Here is a 12,384-nt window from a genome sequence, read left to right as displayed (position 1 = left end):
ACAGTGGTGATGTGCTCAGTGTAAATGGCAATTAACATAACAATACATAGAGGAAATGATGAGAGGAGCAACAGGAGGGTGTTCAAAGAAAAAACCTGGGTCAACAGATTAATTCATTTGTGCTTCAAGGATGCACTCAGGTGGAAAGATTTCAAATGTGATAATCTCTAAGTGGGACACACATGTATCCCTGGCTCTGGCCCATAAGAACACTTTGATAAGAATGCTTTGATGAAGGATGGCCAGATGTATTACACAAGTGTAGGCAATCATTCTGGGGTGATTGAAGGGGACTGCATGACGTCATCAAAGAAAAGCCTCCATGATCCCCATGCCCTTCCCATGACCAGGTAAGCCTGTATGACTTACACAGATAGGTATTACACGCATGTGATGTCCAGCAACTTTGGTGGGTCTGCGGATGGTCCCGTAAGTTCCAGGATCCACAACATGTTCCCCCATGCACAGCCTCAGGTTCTAGTCCACACCTTTAGGGATATACATCACATATCCAATGGATAGGGATCATCCACGTTGAACAGCAGACCAGACACTGGCACATAACTAGTGGAACAGCAGATCGCACACTGGCACATAACCAGGGGAACAGCAGACCACACCCTGGCACATAACTAGGGGAACAGCAAACCAGGCACTGGCACATAACTGGGGGAACAGCAGATCACACACTGGCACATAACGAGGGGAACAGCAGATCACACACTGGCACATAACTAGGGGAACAGCAGACCACACACTGGCACATAACTAGGGGAACAGCAGACCAGGCACTGGCACATAACTAGGGGAACAGCAGATCACACACTGACACATAACGAGGGGAACAGCAGATCACACACTGGCACATAACTACTGGAACAGCAGACCACATACTGACACATAACTAGGGCAACAGCAGACCACACACTGGCACATAACGAGGGGAACAGCAGATCACACACTGGCACATAACGAGGGGAACAGCAGACCACATACTGACACATAACTAGGGCAACAGCAGACCACACACTGGCACATTACTAGGGGAACAGCAGACCACATACTGACACATAACTAGGGCAACAGCAGACCACACACTGGCACATAACTAGGGGAACAGCAGACCACATACTGACACATAACTAGGGCAACAGCAGACCACACACTGGCACATAACTAGGGGAACAGGACAGCAGATCACACACTGGCACATAACTAGGGGAACAGCAGACCACACAGTGGCACATAACTAGGGGAACAGCAGACCACACACTGGCACATAACTAGGGCACAGCCATTAATTTAAAAATCATATATTCCACTAAATGCAAACCAAATTATCTGTGTCCCTGTCAAAACCCATCTCATTAGTCCGTGAATGTGAACAAATTAAATAGTACCAATTTGATCTGAAACATGACACATCACAGGTAACAATTTAACTGATGCAAACAAAGTCGGAAATGGCATGCACAGACAATTAGTCACAGCGGCCACATAATCTCCTTCTAGGACTAGGACGCTAATACCAAGCATGCCAGGGTAGGACAGATGAACCTGGGCGGTAGTTCGCGTCAGAAAACGAGAATGTGGCCTGGCTCAGTGACCCTTTTTAATGAAATGACTTTAGAGCTATGCCCCTTACAGAGACATCATTTCTAGCAGGCATGCTTACATTTTTTTTTCAAAACCTACAACTATTGCCCCCACTGCAGCACCGCTCCATAAATCGCAGCACATTGCTGTTTCTCCACAGACAGCACGCAGTTACAAATGGCATTAGACGAGCTGACGCAGCAGCCAATTCACATCTCTTCAACAGGAGGGAGGGCACCAGGTTCTCATTATATGCCTGGAACAGATAAGACATAGAGCATTAAAGTCTGGAAGCACTATAACAGAAGCAGAGCAGGGAATATGGAGGCATTCATTGGTGCAAATTATCTTTGCGGCCGGTGCATTAACTGTCATTGTGCTGTAGTAGGGCCGCCATTTTGCTGGTTTCCCGGTTTATCCACAATTCACTGGATGTGCAATATATAGAATGCTTGGTGACCATGCACATGGCAGAGGTGTGTGGTATAAATCCCGATAGCATACTGCATTTATTTATTGTATATTTGTAAGTCGCTTATACAACAAGTAAATTGTGGTCCAAAGTGCCCACAGGGCCACAGGGAGGGAAGATGGGAATAAAATTAGATATAACACTGTAAGATAGAGGCGGACCTACTAGGCCTTGTGAGCATTCAGAATGTGCAAGTGCCAAGAGGGGGTGGGAGAATAGGGGGTAAGTGCTGGGTGTATCAAGTGGGAAGGGCTAGGGAGTAAAGAGCTTTATGTGCCTGGGTGGAATGGAATACCACCAATACATATGGAAGTGCAAGCCTGTGGTGGCAGGGGCCAGTGGGTGCCAAGGCAAAGTGCTAGGAGGGGGAGCACCTGTAGGTGATTGTGTGTGGACAGCCAGGACCTGGGAGGACACAGAATGGGCCTGGTCACCAATCCCAGCAGCTGTGAGGTTTAGCAGAGGAGGGAGGAAGGGAAGGAGGAGGTGAAAACGAAAGTCTTCAGGAGCTTACGGAACCTGAGGAGGTCCAGCACAAGACGAAGATGGAGTCACACAAAGGTGCCGCTGATGTTTACAATGGCACACCAAGGGGAAGCCTCTATGTGGGTGCCAGATCGGGAAGAATAGTACATTTTAAAACCCATTTCATGCCAGGATACTTGCTGTCATACCCTCTGGGACTTTGAAAATCCCTGAGTACATTTGTTAACAGCAACATGGTGGATATCATTCATAGAAGGTGCGTGGCCCCTGATAGATGCCGAGGATGAACGCGGAGATGCCTATGATGGCCCTCCGAACACCAAGGTGGAATCCACATTGTGCTAAGGGTCTCATCTACATGTCTGTTGTTCGAATCCCCTGTGTCATTCCTCCACTCAGAGGAGGAGATTTGAGGCATGTAGAAAGCATGCCCAGCATGGATGGCCGCTTCCCTAAAGGTCGCCAGTAATTCCACAAACACCAGAAGACAACATGGCGTGCGGCCAACCCCCCTCTCCTCACTTGTGTTTTTCCACCCAGAAATCAAGTGCATGACTGGCGTCTTTATCACCATCACCCCTTTGTCCTTTCCAATCACATAGCTATTCCTGCTACCGCACATCTTGTTACTGCACTTGCATGATCCGAATGACACAAGGCCTAGTAGCACCGTTTTTCTTCATCAATGCACACCTCTCACCCCTTTGTCTTGTTGCATCTTGAAACACCATTTGCTGTATAGGCGCAGTATAAAGACCCAATTAAAAAAACACAACAAAAAACACAACAAAAAAACAATATGGTGAATTCTGACCGCACCTATCATATATGCTGAACTGAGACTTTGTTTCATCTATGCTTGCAATATTCTGACTTTGATGAATTCATAAATCCATATTTTGACAAATGTGTTGCAATAAACTCTTTGGAATTTTGGCAACACATTCTTAAGAGTAAACAGCTTTCTCTAACATGATCAACTCTGAGTTTCATGTAACAGATTATTCCTCTTCTGAATTGAGTGTTTTTTAAAAATATTTGAGTAATTTTGAAGAATGATCTTAATGAGTTATCCTTTTAAATGTGGTATTGTGATGAATTATGTATTCTATTTTATTGTTTATGATGAATTTGTATAATGTATTTGTGAAGTTTTTGTGTAAGGTTTAATATTTAACCATAACACAATAACAAAGCAATGGGCCTCATTCCGAGATTGTTGGTAGTCATGGTGACTGCCGCCAATAACGGGTCTGGCACCGGTCTAGTTCAATGGGGACTTACCGGTGTAGTCCGACCTTTGTGGGACCGGTAAGTCCCCATTTAAATTACCATTCCCCATAGGGCTCAATGGGAATGGGGAGGGCGCAAATAACGGGCTTATGCATGTCAAGCCCATTATTTGCGCCCTGGTCCCTTTGCGGGTCCCGTCCGTAACGCCTGGTCAGACCAGGCGTTATTGGAGGGACCCGCTAAGGGACCTTGTAGTAGGGCAGTAAGGGATTACGGGCCCAATGTATCTATTTACGGGCTGTTAGGGGTGTCCATTGCACAGGACATCACATAACAATGCCTAAGCAAAAGTCTAAATTGCAAGCACACTGTGCCCAAAATAAACACACGCCGTGTCCTATTTGCAAAAAGACTTTTTAGGCAAGGCAAGCTAGGATAAATGAAAACTCGCACGGTTTGTTTAGTATGTGATCCTTTCCTTCCATGAAAGTTTGGAATATCTTGCATGTCAAATGCACTCTGTCCTGACCTTTTCTGTTTTCATGTATGGTACTAAAGCTGTAATGCACCTAAGCACACTGCTGCTTTTTTGCTCTTTTACTCCCTGGGGTTTCGTCAGGGCATTCAGAGAAAGCCAGGAACTCAAGTACTCAAGTGAAGGCCTAGAAACCTGTTATAACACCTACTGCATATATTACCAAGTTATTGTACAGGGCAACTGGTTGCTTGGGGTATGACGCTCTTCAGAAGATTTCAACTGATTGTGCACTGCTAGGAGAATTTGCAGCAGCCCATTTCGCTTGTGTGGATCTCTGAGAAGATCAAGTTTCCCTGATCTAACTGCTTGAATCCAAACACCCTTTATGATTGCCTCTGTCCTCCTTGATTTCCATTCAAGCCCACCCCAGCCACATCCCAATTTTAAGTTGAATTTCTGTGGCTTGAGATCTCAAAGTTTTGCCATCTGTGTGGTTATGCAGCGTGAGTGAACAGTGTATTTGCATTGAAAACCACTCCATGCATGTATGAACCTATCTTGACAGCTTCTGAAACCTGGTGCACAAAGTTCATCTCCTCAGTCTGGCAATACTAAAGGGGCCCTTCAGTAATAATAAATGCAGAAAATTGGCGTATGCAGGCACACATTGTCAATGGCTAGGCGTGTGCAGCTTGACTGATTTTCATGTTTGCTAGAGGAAGCTTTAGCAGTTTGCCAGATCAAGTGCATGCACATTTTATAGGCATACTGCTTCATGAGGCACAAGGTGCTTCTGATTCATTCATTGCATGTTGCCTTTAACTGTGTCTATCCACCTCACCTGGCTTCTTCTCCAACATGGCCATCGAAGATGCAGTGCCGTTTCAAGAGGTGGGTATGGCGGCGGATGTCACTGGGCACAGACGGGGATGGAGCACTGCACCAGCAGATGCTACATCTGCCCCAACTGCCAGTAAGGACAGATGCACTTTGTGCTTTAGCACCACATCAAAGCCATCTCTGGTGCTACCAGTTTCCCCCTTTCAGCTCTTCAGCTCTGTGTCATACCAACCTGCACATTTTGAGAGAGTTTAATATCTAGTGTAATATTTTGAATGAGCCAGACTGTATTAGATTTAATGAAATCCTCCAGTCACATGATCTTTTGTTACTTATGGCCTCTGCCTCCCATAAAGGTGGCCATTGCTTAGACCTACTACTGTCTAGCTATAGCCCACTTGGACACCATGCAGTTGCTTGGTCTGACCATTTCGTCATAACCTTTTCAATGCAGACAGAAGGTGCAGGTGCTTATAAAGTCCCACCACCTGCTGAAGCTCTATCACGCTGAAAGAAAGACCTTAAGCTACTTACAGTTCCACTTCTGCCATCTGCACTGACCTCTTTCAACTCAAACTCCAAGAGTGAAGCTTTTTATGAGTCTAAGATGTTAACCCTATCAAATGTTTGCGACTTGTACACGCCTCTTAAATCTACGAGTAGGCCCAAACACAAGAAGAATACATAGTACATTCATTCAATAACGTCCCTCAAAAAAGAGACTTGAAAGAAGGAAATGATCTGGCTTAGAACCAGAGACCCTCAGGACTGTGAGGCTGTAAAATCGGCACTGCATGGATATAAAAAGGGCATTGTTGTGGCAAAATAATCATTCATTCAGAATCAGCTCGATGCTGCCCACCATGCCGACTCCTTGTGTGATTTCCTTACTGCATTTGTTAATGCTTTGCTGGACCAAGGCATTGTGCCAATGTAGCTTAAGAGATCGTTTCTTACACCTCTGCCCAAAAAGCCCTCATTGGAAAAGAAATTGCTGTCCAATTATTGCCATTGGTTTGGCCCACTAAGATTCTTGAGAAAGTAGTTACATTATAACTTCAAAACTTTCTCAGTGAACATGAGATACGCAACACTTTTCAGTCCCGGTTCAGACCCCATCACGGCACCAACACTGTACTTGTGGCCATCTGCGATGATATTTTGACGGTTGCAAATGAAGGTGATTTTATCAAGCTTGTCAAGCTTGACTTATCGGCAGCCTTCGATACAGTTGATTTTAACATCCTCATCTTTCAACTGCCAGGATTGCCAGGGTCTCAGAGAATCATTAAGTTGGTTCTCTTCATTTCTTTCCAACCAAATTCAACAGTTGTAAATGGGAGACCATTGAAAGATTTCATTCAGGATCCAGCCTCAAGTGACCCCAACATGCGTGAGCCCAACGAGGAGGAAGCAAAGGCATCACAATCTCGACCGACTGAAGAGCTGGGGTCTGGCTCCATTGCAGGGGCATCTTCTGGCCAGGTAGGGGTGTAACCCACATTGGCATAGGTTTCATCGTTTCACAAAAGGATATTAGATAGCAGGACATTTACCATCAGAAAGATTGGCAGGAATTGTAAAGTCCCCTCACATAAACAGAAGCAAACTGTTAAGAACCTGTAGTAAGATCCCAGCCCTACGTATCCTGAGCTCAGAAGACTTTGAGTACGTGGAGCCTGTGAAAACTGGGACCTCAGGCAGGTCAAAGGTGCATTGTAGCCTGCCTGTAACAGCTTCACTGGTTCGTACTCAGATGGATTCATTGGAATCCCTGGGGCTCAAGTTGGATTCGCTACCCACAGTGCTGGAAGACCTAAAATGTTGGAGCTGCTGCGTCAAAAACAAGAGCCTCCCGGAGGAGGTCTCAAAGCCAAGGATTGACTTGCGTACCCTGCAAATGGACAATGCGCAGAGCTGGTGGCGGCTGAAGAAAATGTTTGAGGTGGCAGAGGGGTCATTCAAATGAAAATATTAATTGGCATCCTGGAACACCAGTGGCCATGCATATTTTCTACACAAGGGAACTTCGCTCTACTTTTTATTGGAGCATGAGATATTTTTGCTACGAGAGACATGGTTAGTCGATCAATATCTGATCGATGGGTATCAATTACACCAGTCTATGGCAAATAAATGCCAGCGGGCCACCCATTTGGTGGGCTGCTGATTGGTGAAACCCACAAACTTGAGTCAAGAGTAATCTACCCCATCGACCCAATGGAAAATTTTCTGGCTGTGAACATTCTTTTGAAGGGATCCCCCAGTGTGAAACGTGTACTAGTGATTAACATTTATGACCCCCACGGGGGCCACTTGACAGATGACATCTTCACCTGTGTGGACATGCTAATTTCAAATTGGGCTATGGTGTTGGGTGAAGATGGTATCATTGTGCGTGGTGACTTGAATGCCTAGTGTGGCGAACACAGGATAGTGGGGAATTTTGGTACAGTCTGCTTAGACAGTAACATGGAAATTAAAACATCTAACGAGAAAGACAAAAAGTGGTTAGATTTTTTAGCCGGGTGGGAATTGGTTGTATTGAATGATAGAACAAATGGAGATATATTCCTGGGAAACCGTTGGCGGGGAGGTGGCCAGCAGGAAACCCTTGATTACCTATGCTGCAATTATGCCATCACTAATAGAATCACAGCAATGAGCATCATATTCCAAAAAGCAAGTGATCATGCAGATTTTAATGTAGTGTGGCCATTGGATTGCCAAGGACGTAGAATGGGAGGACCAGTAGATGTGATTGTAATAGACTGTTATGGTCCAAAAGAAATGTGACAAGGGCCTGTGAAATGTTGTGGCATGAGCGCCACATAAAAAAAGTATATCAACAGGCTTGTCTTGTGAATGAAATATAGTACTGGTTGTCAACGATTGCCACAAATAATGGGAAATTGAAGGGCAAGACCATTTCTAAGTCAGGAAAGCAGTTTAACCATCCTTTCGATCCTGAAATCGCCAGTGCTAAAAGAGCCCTAATAAAACAGATACGTTCCTTACGTAATGGGCTTGTTGCACCCCACGCTGCCCAGCGTGAAATATTGAGAGCCAAGAACCAATACAGAAACTGGGTGGGCAGGCAGAAAAGAGAGGTGATGATTGGAAACTGGAATAAAATGGTTGAGGCCCTGAAAAGCCACCACTCTGGTAGTATATGGTGGATATTGGCGACAGCCAGGAGCACTAGTGAACAGATTACCCTGAACCCTGTAATGGAGAGTGTGCGAGTCAAGTACATCAAGTCCAGAATGTTTGACATGGAGGACCGACCTGGGCAAAGTGGATCCTCTGTGGCAAACTGGCCAATCGAATTCACTACACTACAGAACCTTAAAAACTCTAGAGCTCTGGGCCCAAATGGCCTATCTGCAGCGGTATTGAAGAGAGACATAAATCTATGGGCAGGAGTACTTTGTCACTTATTTAAAAAGGTATGTGTTTCCAAGACTATTCTGGTTTCTCGAAAGAAATCAATAATGGTCTCTGTCCATAAAGCTGGTGATAGAGTAGCACCTGAAAATTAAAATTATTGTCTTTATTAGATATCATGGGCAAGGTGTTCTCATTACACGTTTTGGAGCACTTGCAAAGTTGGATCTCTGACAATAACATATTGCATCCCCTTAAGACTGGCTTTCGTCAGAGGTCTAGAACCATTCATAATATAACAGCACTGGACACAATGATTTTGCAAGCAAGAATGCCTTCCTCTGCCTCGATGTACATTGCTTTTGTCAACTTTAGGTCGGCATTCGATCAGGTAGACCAATCTATAATGCTGAGGAAAATGCGCCAGTGCGGGTGCCGCAGCTGGCTTTTGGAGATAATTACTGCTCTGCACACAGACACTTTGGCCGAGATCCGGCTTGGAGATCATGGCTAACTGTCCAACGGGATGCAGATTAGCAGGGGGGTAAGACAGGGTTGCATGTTGGCCCCCCTAATGTTTAACATCTTTGTAGCAGATCTTCTGAACAGGCTGATGGTAAGAGCAGGATGCCTGCCTAGGATTGCCCATGGGTGAGATGCTATATGCAGATGACCTGGCAATTTTGTATAATTTAGTAATGGGTCTGAAACATTTGCTGAGAGCTGAGAAGTTATGCTAAGAAGCATCAGCTCACAATAAACTTTAGTAAAACCAGGGTAATACTAGTTTCACAAATCTATCATTATCTATACATGTTCTTTATCCGCTCCTCCCCCACCTATTCCTCTTTCCACTCCTCACTGATACCTTCCCCCTCTCTCTATCCCCTCCCTCCTTCTATTATCCTCTCTCTTTTCTCCTTATCTTTATCTGTCCCTGTCTCTTCTATGATCTCCTCTCTTTTGTTGATCACTTCACTCATTACTCTCTCCCTCTCGATCCTTCTCTACCCCCCTCCTCTCCTCTCCCTTCTTACTTGCAAATTGTTCTAAATACCAATTTTATGGCTTGATTCATGTTTACTGTTTTGCTTCTACTGTTCCATGTTTTATGTGTTACTTGTTAACTGTAAAGCACCTTGGATTAAGGCGCTATATAAAACAATAAAAATACAAATACAAATACAAATACAAAGAAAACTCTATAGAACCAAATTAGAGACAGTTGTGTGTGTAGTCGAGTATACTGAATATTCTAGCTGCACTGTCTAGTAGGGAAATTGGGTGATAATTGGCCAGCGATTACAATAAGATAAAATACAATCATGCACAGATTATTAATCATAGTGGAAGTCAGGAAAACAAAAAAGATGTAGGTACTCAAGGAAATGCTATACGTGAAGGAGCCAGTCCGAGCCAGTCTCGATGTTGACAGTAATTAATTCCAGCAGCAATGAGCTTTTGTAGAAAAGCTTTTTTTTTAAATTATTTTTTTTTATTTTGATCGGCTGAATAATCAACCTTACAAAATTATTCACAAAAGTTATTCACATTGCAATAATCATTCATCAATTTTAACAGGAAAGAAAATTTGAGGTCATAAAAACAATTAAAATTTCACATAGTAAAAAAATTCAACCATACATAATTCGGAGCACAATAACACATTTCTTATAAAAGCTAAACCTGCAAGAGTACAACATAGAACATAAAAAATGACAAATCATGACCTACAGAGCACTAGGGGGAAGGAGGACTGCATTAACAAATTAGACTAGTGCAATTTGAATAGAAACTTTAGCATTGTACACAAGATAAGCCCAGATTTCCTCACTGGATCGAGGCAGAACAAGAGGACTACATATCTTAAACAACTTTCTCCGAATTACCCTCAAAGCTTGACAATCAACAACCAAATGCCGCAGTGTTTCAATCTGTTCAGCATCCTTACAGTACCGACAAAATATGTCATTTTTGGAAATGATCTGTCTTCTTCCCAAGATCTCTCTGGTCGCACACAAATTCAATCGAATGCGCAACAATTGGGATCTAATGTAATTGGACGGGCATTTCACTAAATACTGTTCCATGATGCGTAATTTTTTGTGAGGCCGCACTAGGGAGTCACAGTCCAATAATCCAGGCATTGACTGCGAGTATGAATCCAATCAGCCTGGTAAAGTTTTTGTCTGGCTTTGGTTGGATTCAATAACAGAAGATTAAGCGAGATGTCAGCACTAGATCATGCATCTAACACAAAGTTATTCCATGTTTTCGCAAGAACAATGCAAGGGACCAGTAAGTGGTTTGCGAGAATACCTAGCACATTTGTGACGTTGGCACTTATAAGACATTTCCTATATAACAAGCAAAATTTCCAAACTACTTGATTATGCAAAGACACAGTTCCCAATTCATACCTAATCATTGGTACAGGAGCACATTTGAGGAGCTTTAAAACAACCTTCCAAAAACTGGATTCAAGATGATCCCAAAACGCTCTCTCCTTGGGAGTTCTTGTTTCGGCTCCATAACTTATGATGGGGACTGTTTTTTGTTGATAAAACCTTAGGACATGGTTTAGCGTGAATTTCCCATATCAATGAAGTAGTATGTTTGCTTGAGATGTTAAAGAGCGAACTTTCACAACTAAGAGTGCCGAATAGATTTGTTCATTTTGCCAACTTGTAAATGGAAGACCCAATTATTTATATTGAGTGACTTTGGCTACCTCCTGATCTTGTAATGTCCACTTATAGCTAAACAACTTCTTTTTGACATTAGGAACACAAGTTACCACTTGAGTCTTAGCAAGATTAATATTAAGATGATTTTCACTCACATAAATTCGAAGTTTGTCCAAATAATTGTTTAACCCACCAGGAGAGCATGACAATAGAACAAGATCATCTGCATATAAGAGCCAGATGATTTTCTGTGTGCCCAGTTTAGGTGCATCAGAGATGATATCTGCAAAACTGGAACCCAAATCAAGTAGGAACAGATTGAATATTGTTGAGGCCAGGATACACCCCTGTTTAAGTCCTCGGTAAATTGGAATCGAGGCAGGCAGCGTTCCATCCAGGGACAATCTAACTTGGAGTGACGTGCCTGTATGCAATGATTTAATGATGGCAAGAAAGGATCTAGGACAACCATATTGCTCTAACCTCTTAAACAGCAACTGGCGGTCAACAGAGTCAAAAGCATTGCTGAAATCGACAAACGCTATGTATAGGTTTTGCCTACGTTCAGCATACTTGCTCTAAATCAGGTTAAGAAGGAGCATATTAGGGGAAGTTCCCAGACCCGAGACAAAACCTGCCTGAAGAGGGTCTTGCTTACCTGCGAGCTTTGTCCATTCATTCAAATGTTGTAACACAATCCGACTGTATAGTTTTCCTGGAGCATCTAGCAAAGCAATTGGTCTGTAGCTTTGTGGTAAACTACTGTCACCCTTTTCAAACAAGGGGATAATAATTGAATGCTTTCAGGAATCGGGAATTGTCTGCATAATATTGATGTTTTGAAAAGTTTGGTACAATATCTCAGTCCACTGATCGATGTTAAGTTTTAAGGACTTGTTAGATAACCCATCAGGGCCGGGGTTTCTAGAGTGGCTTATCGAAGAGATATAGTATCGTATATCTGATCTTAATATCTCAAGATAGAATTCTGAGACCCGAGCCTCCTCTTGTATTAGATGGATACAAGCCGTAGAGGCATACATAGCCTTGAAGTACTCAATCCATGCCGATTCGGATACATTATGACCTTGGATTAACGTTTGCGGGGTGCTAACAGCTTCATTGAGGGTTGCCCAAATTTGTGCGGTGTTTTGATTACACATTAAGTTGAGCATCTGCTCCCCATCCATTTGCCATAAAGTTGC

This window comes from Ambystoma mexicanum, chromosome 2q (assembly GCF_040938575.1).
Source record: "Ambystoma mexicanum isolate Mex_15411 chromosome 2q, UKY_AmexF1_1, whole genome shotgun sequence".
NCBI classification, from domain to species: domain Eukaryota; kingdom Metazoa; phylum Chordata; class Amphibia; order Caudata; family Ambystomatidae; genus Ambystoma; species Ambystoma mexicanum.
The sequence above is the reverse complement of the archived record's forward strand: the minus strand, read 5'-3'. Positions refer to the sequence as shown.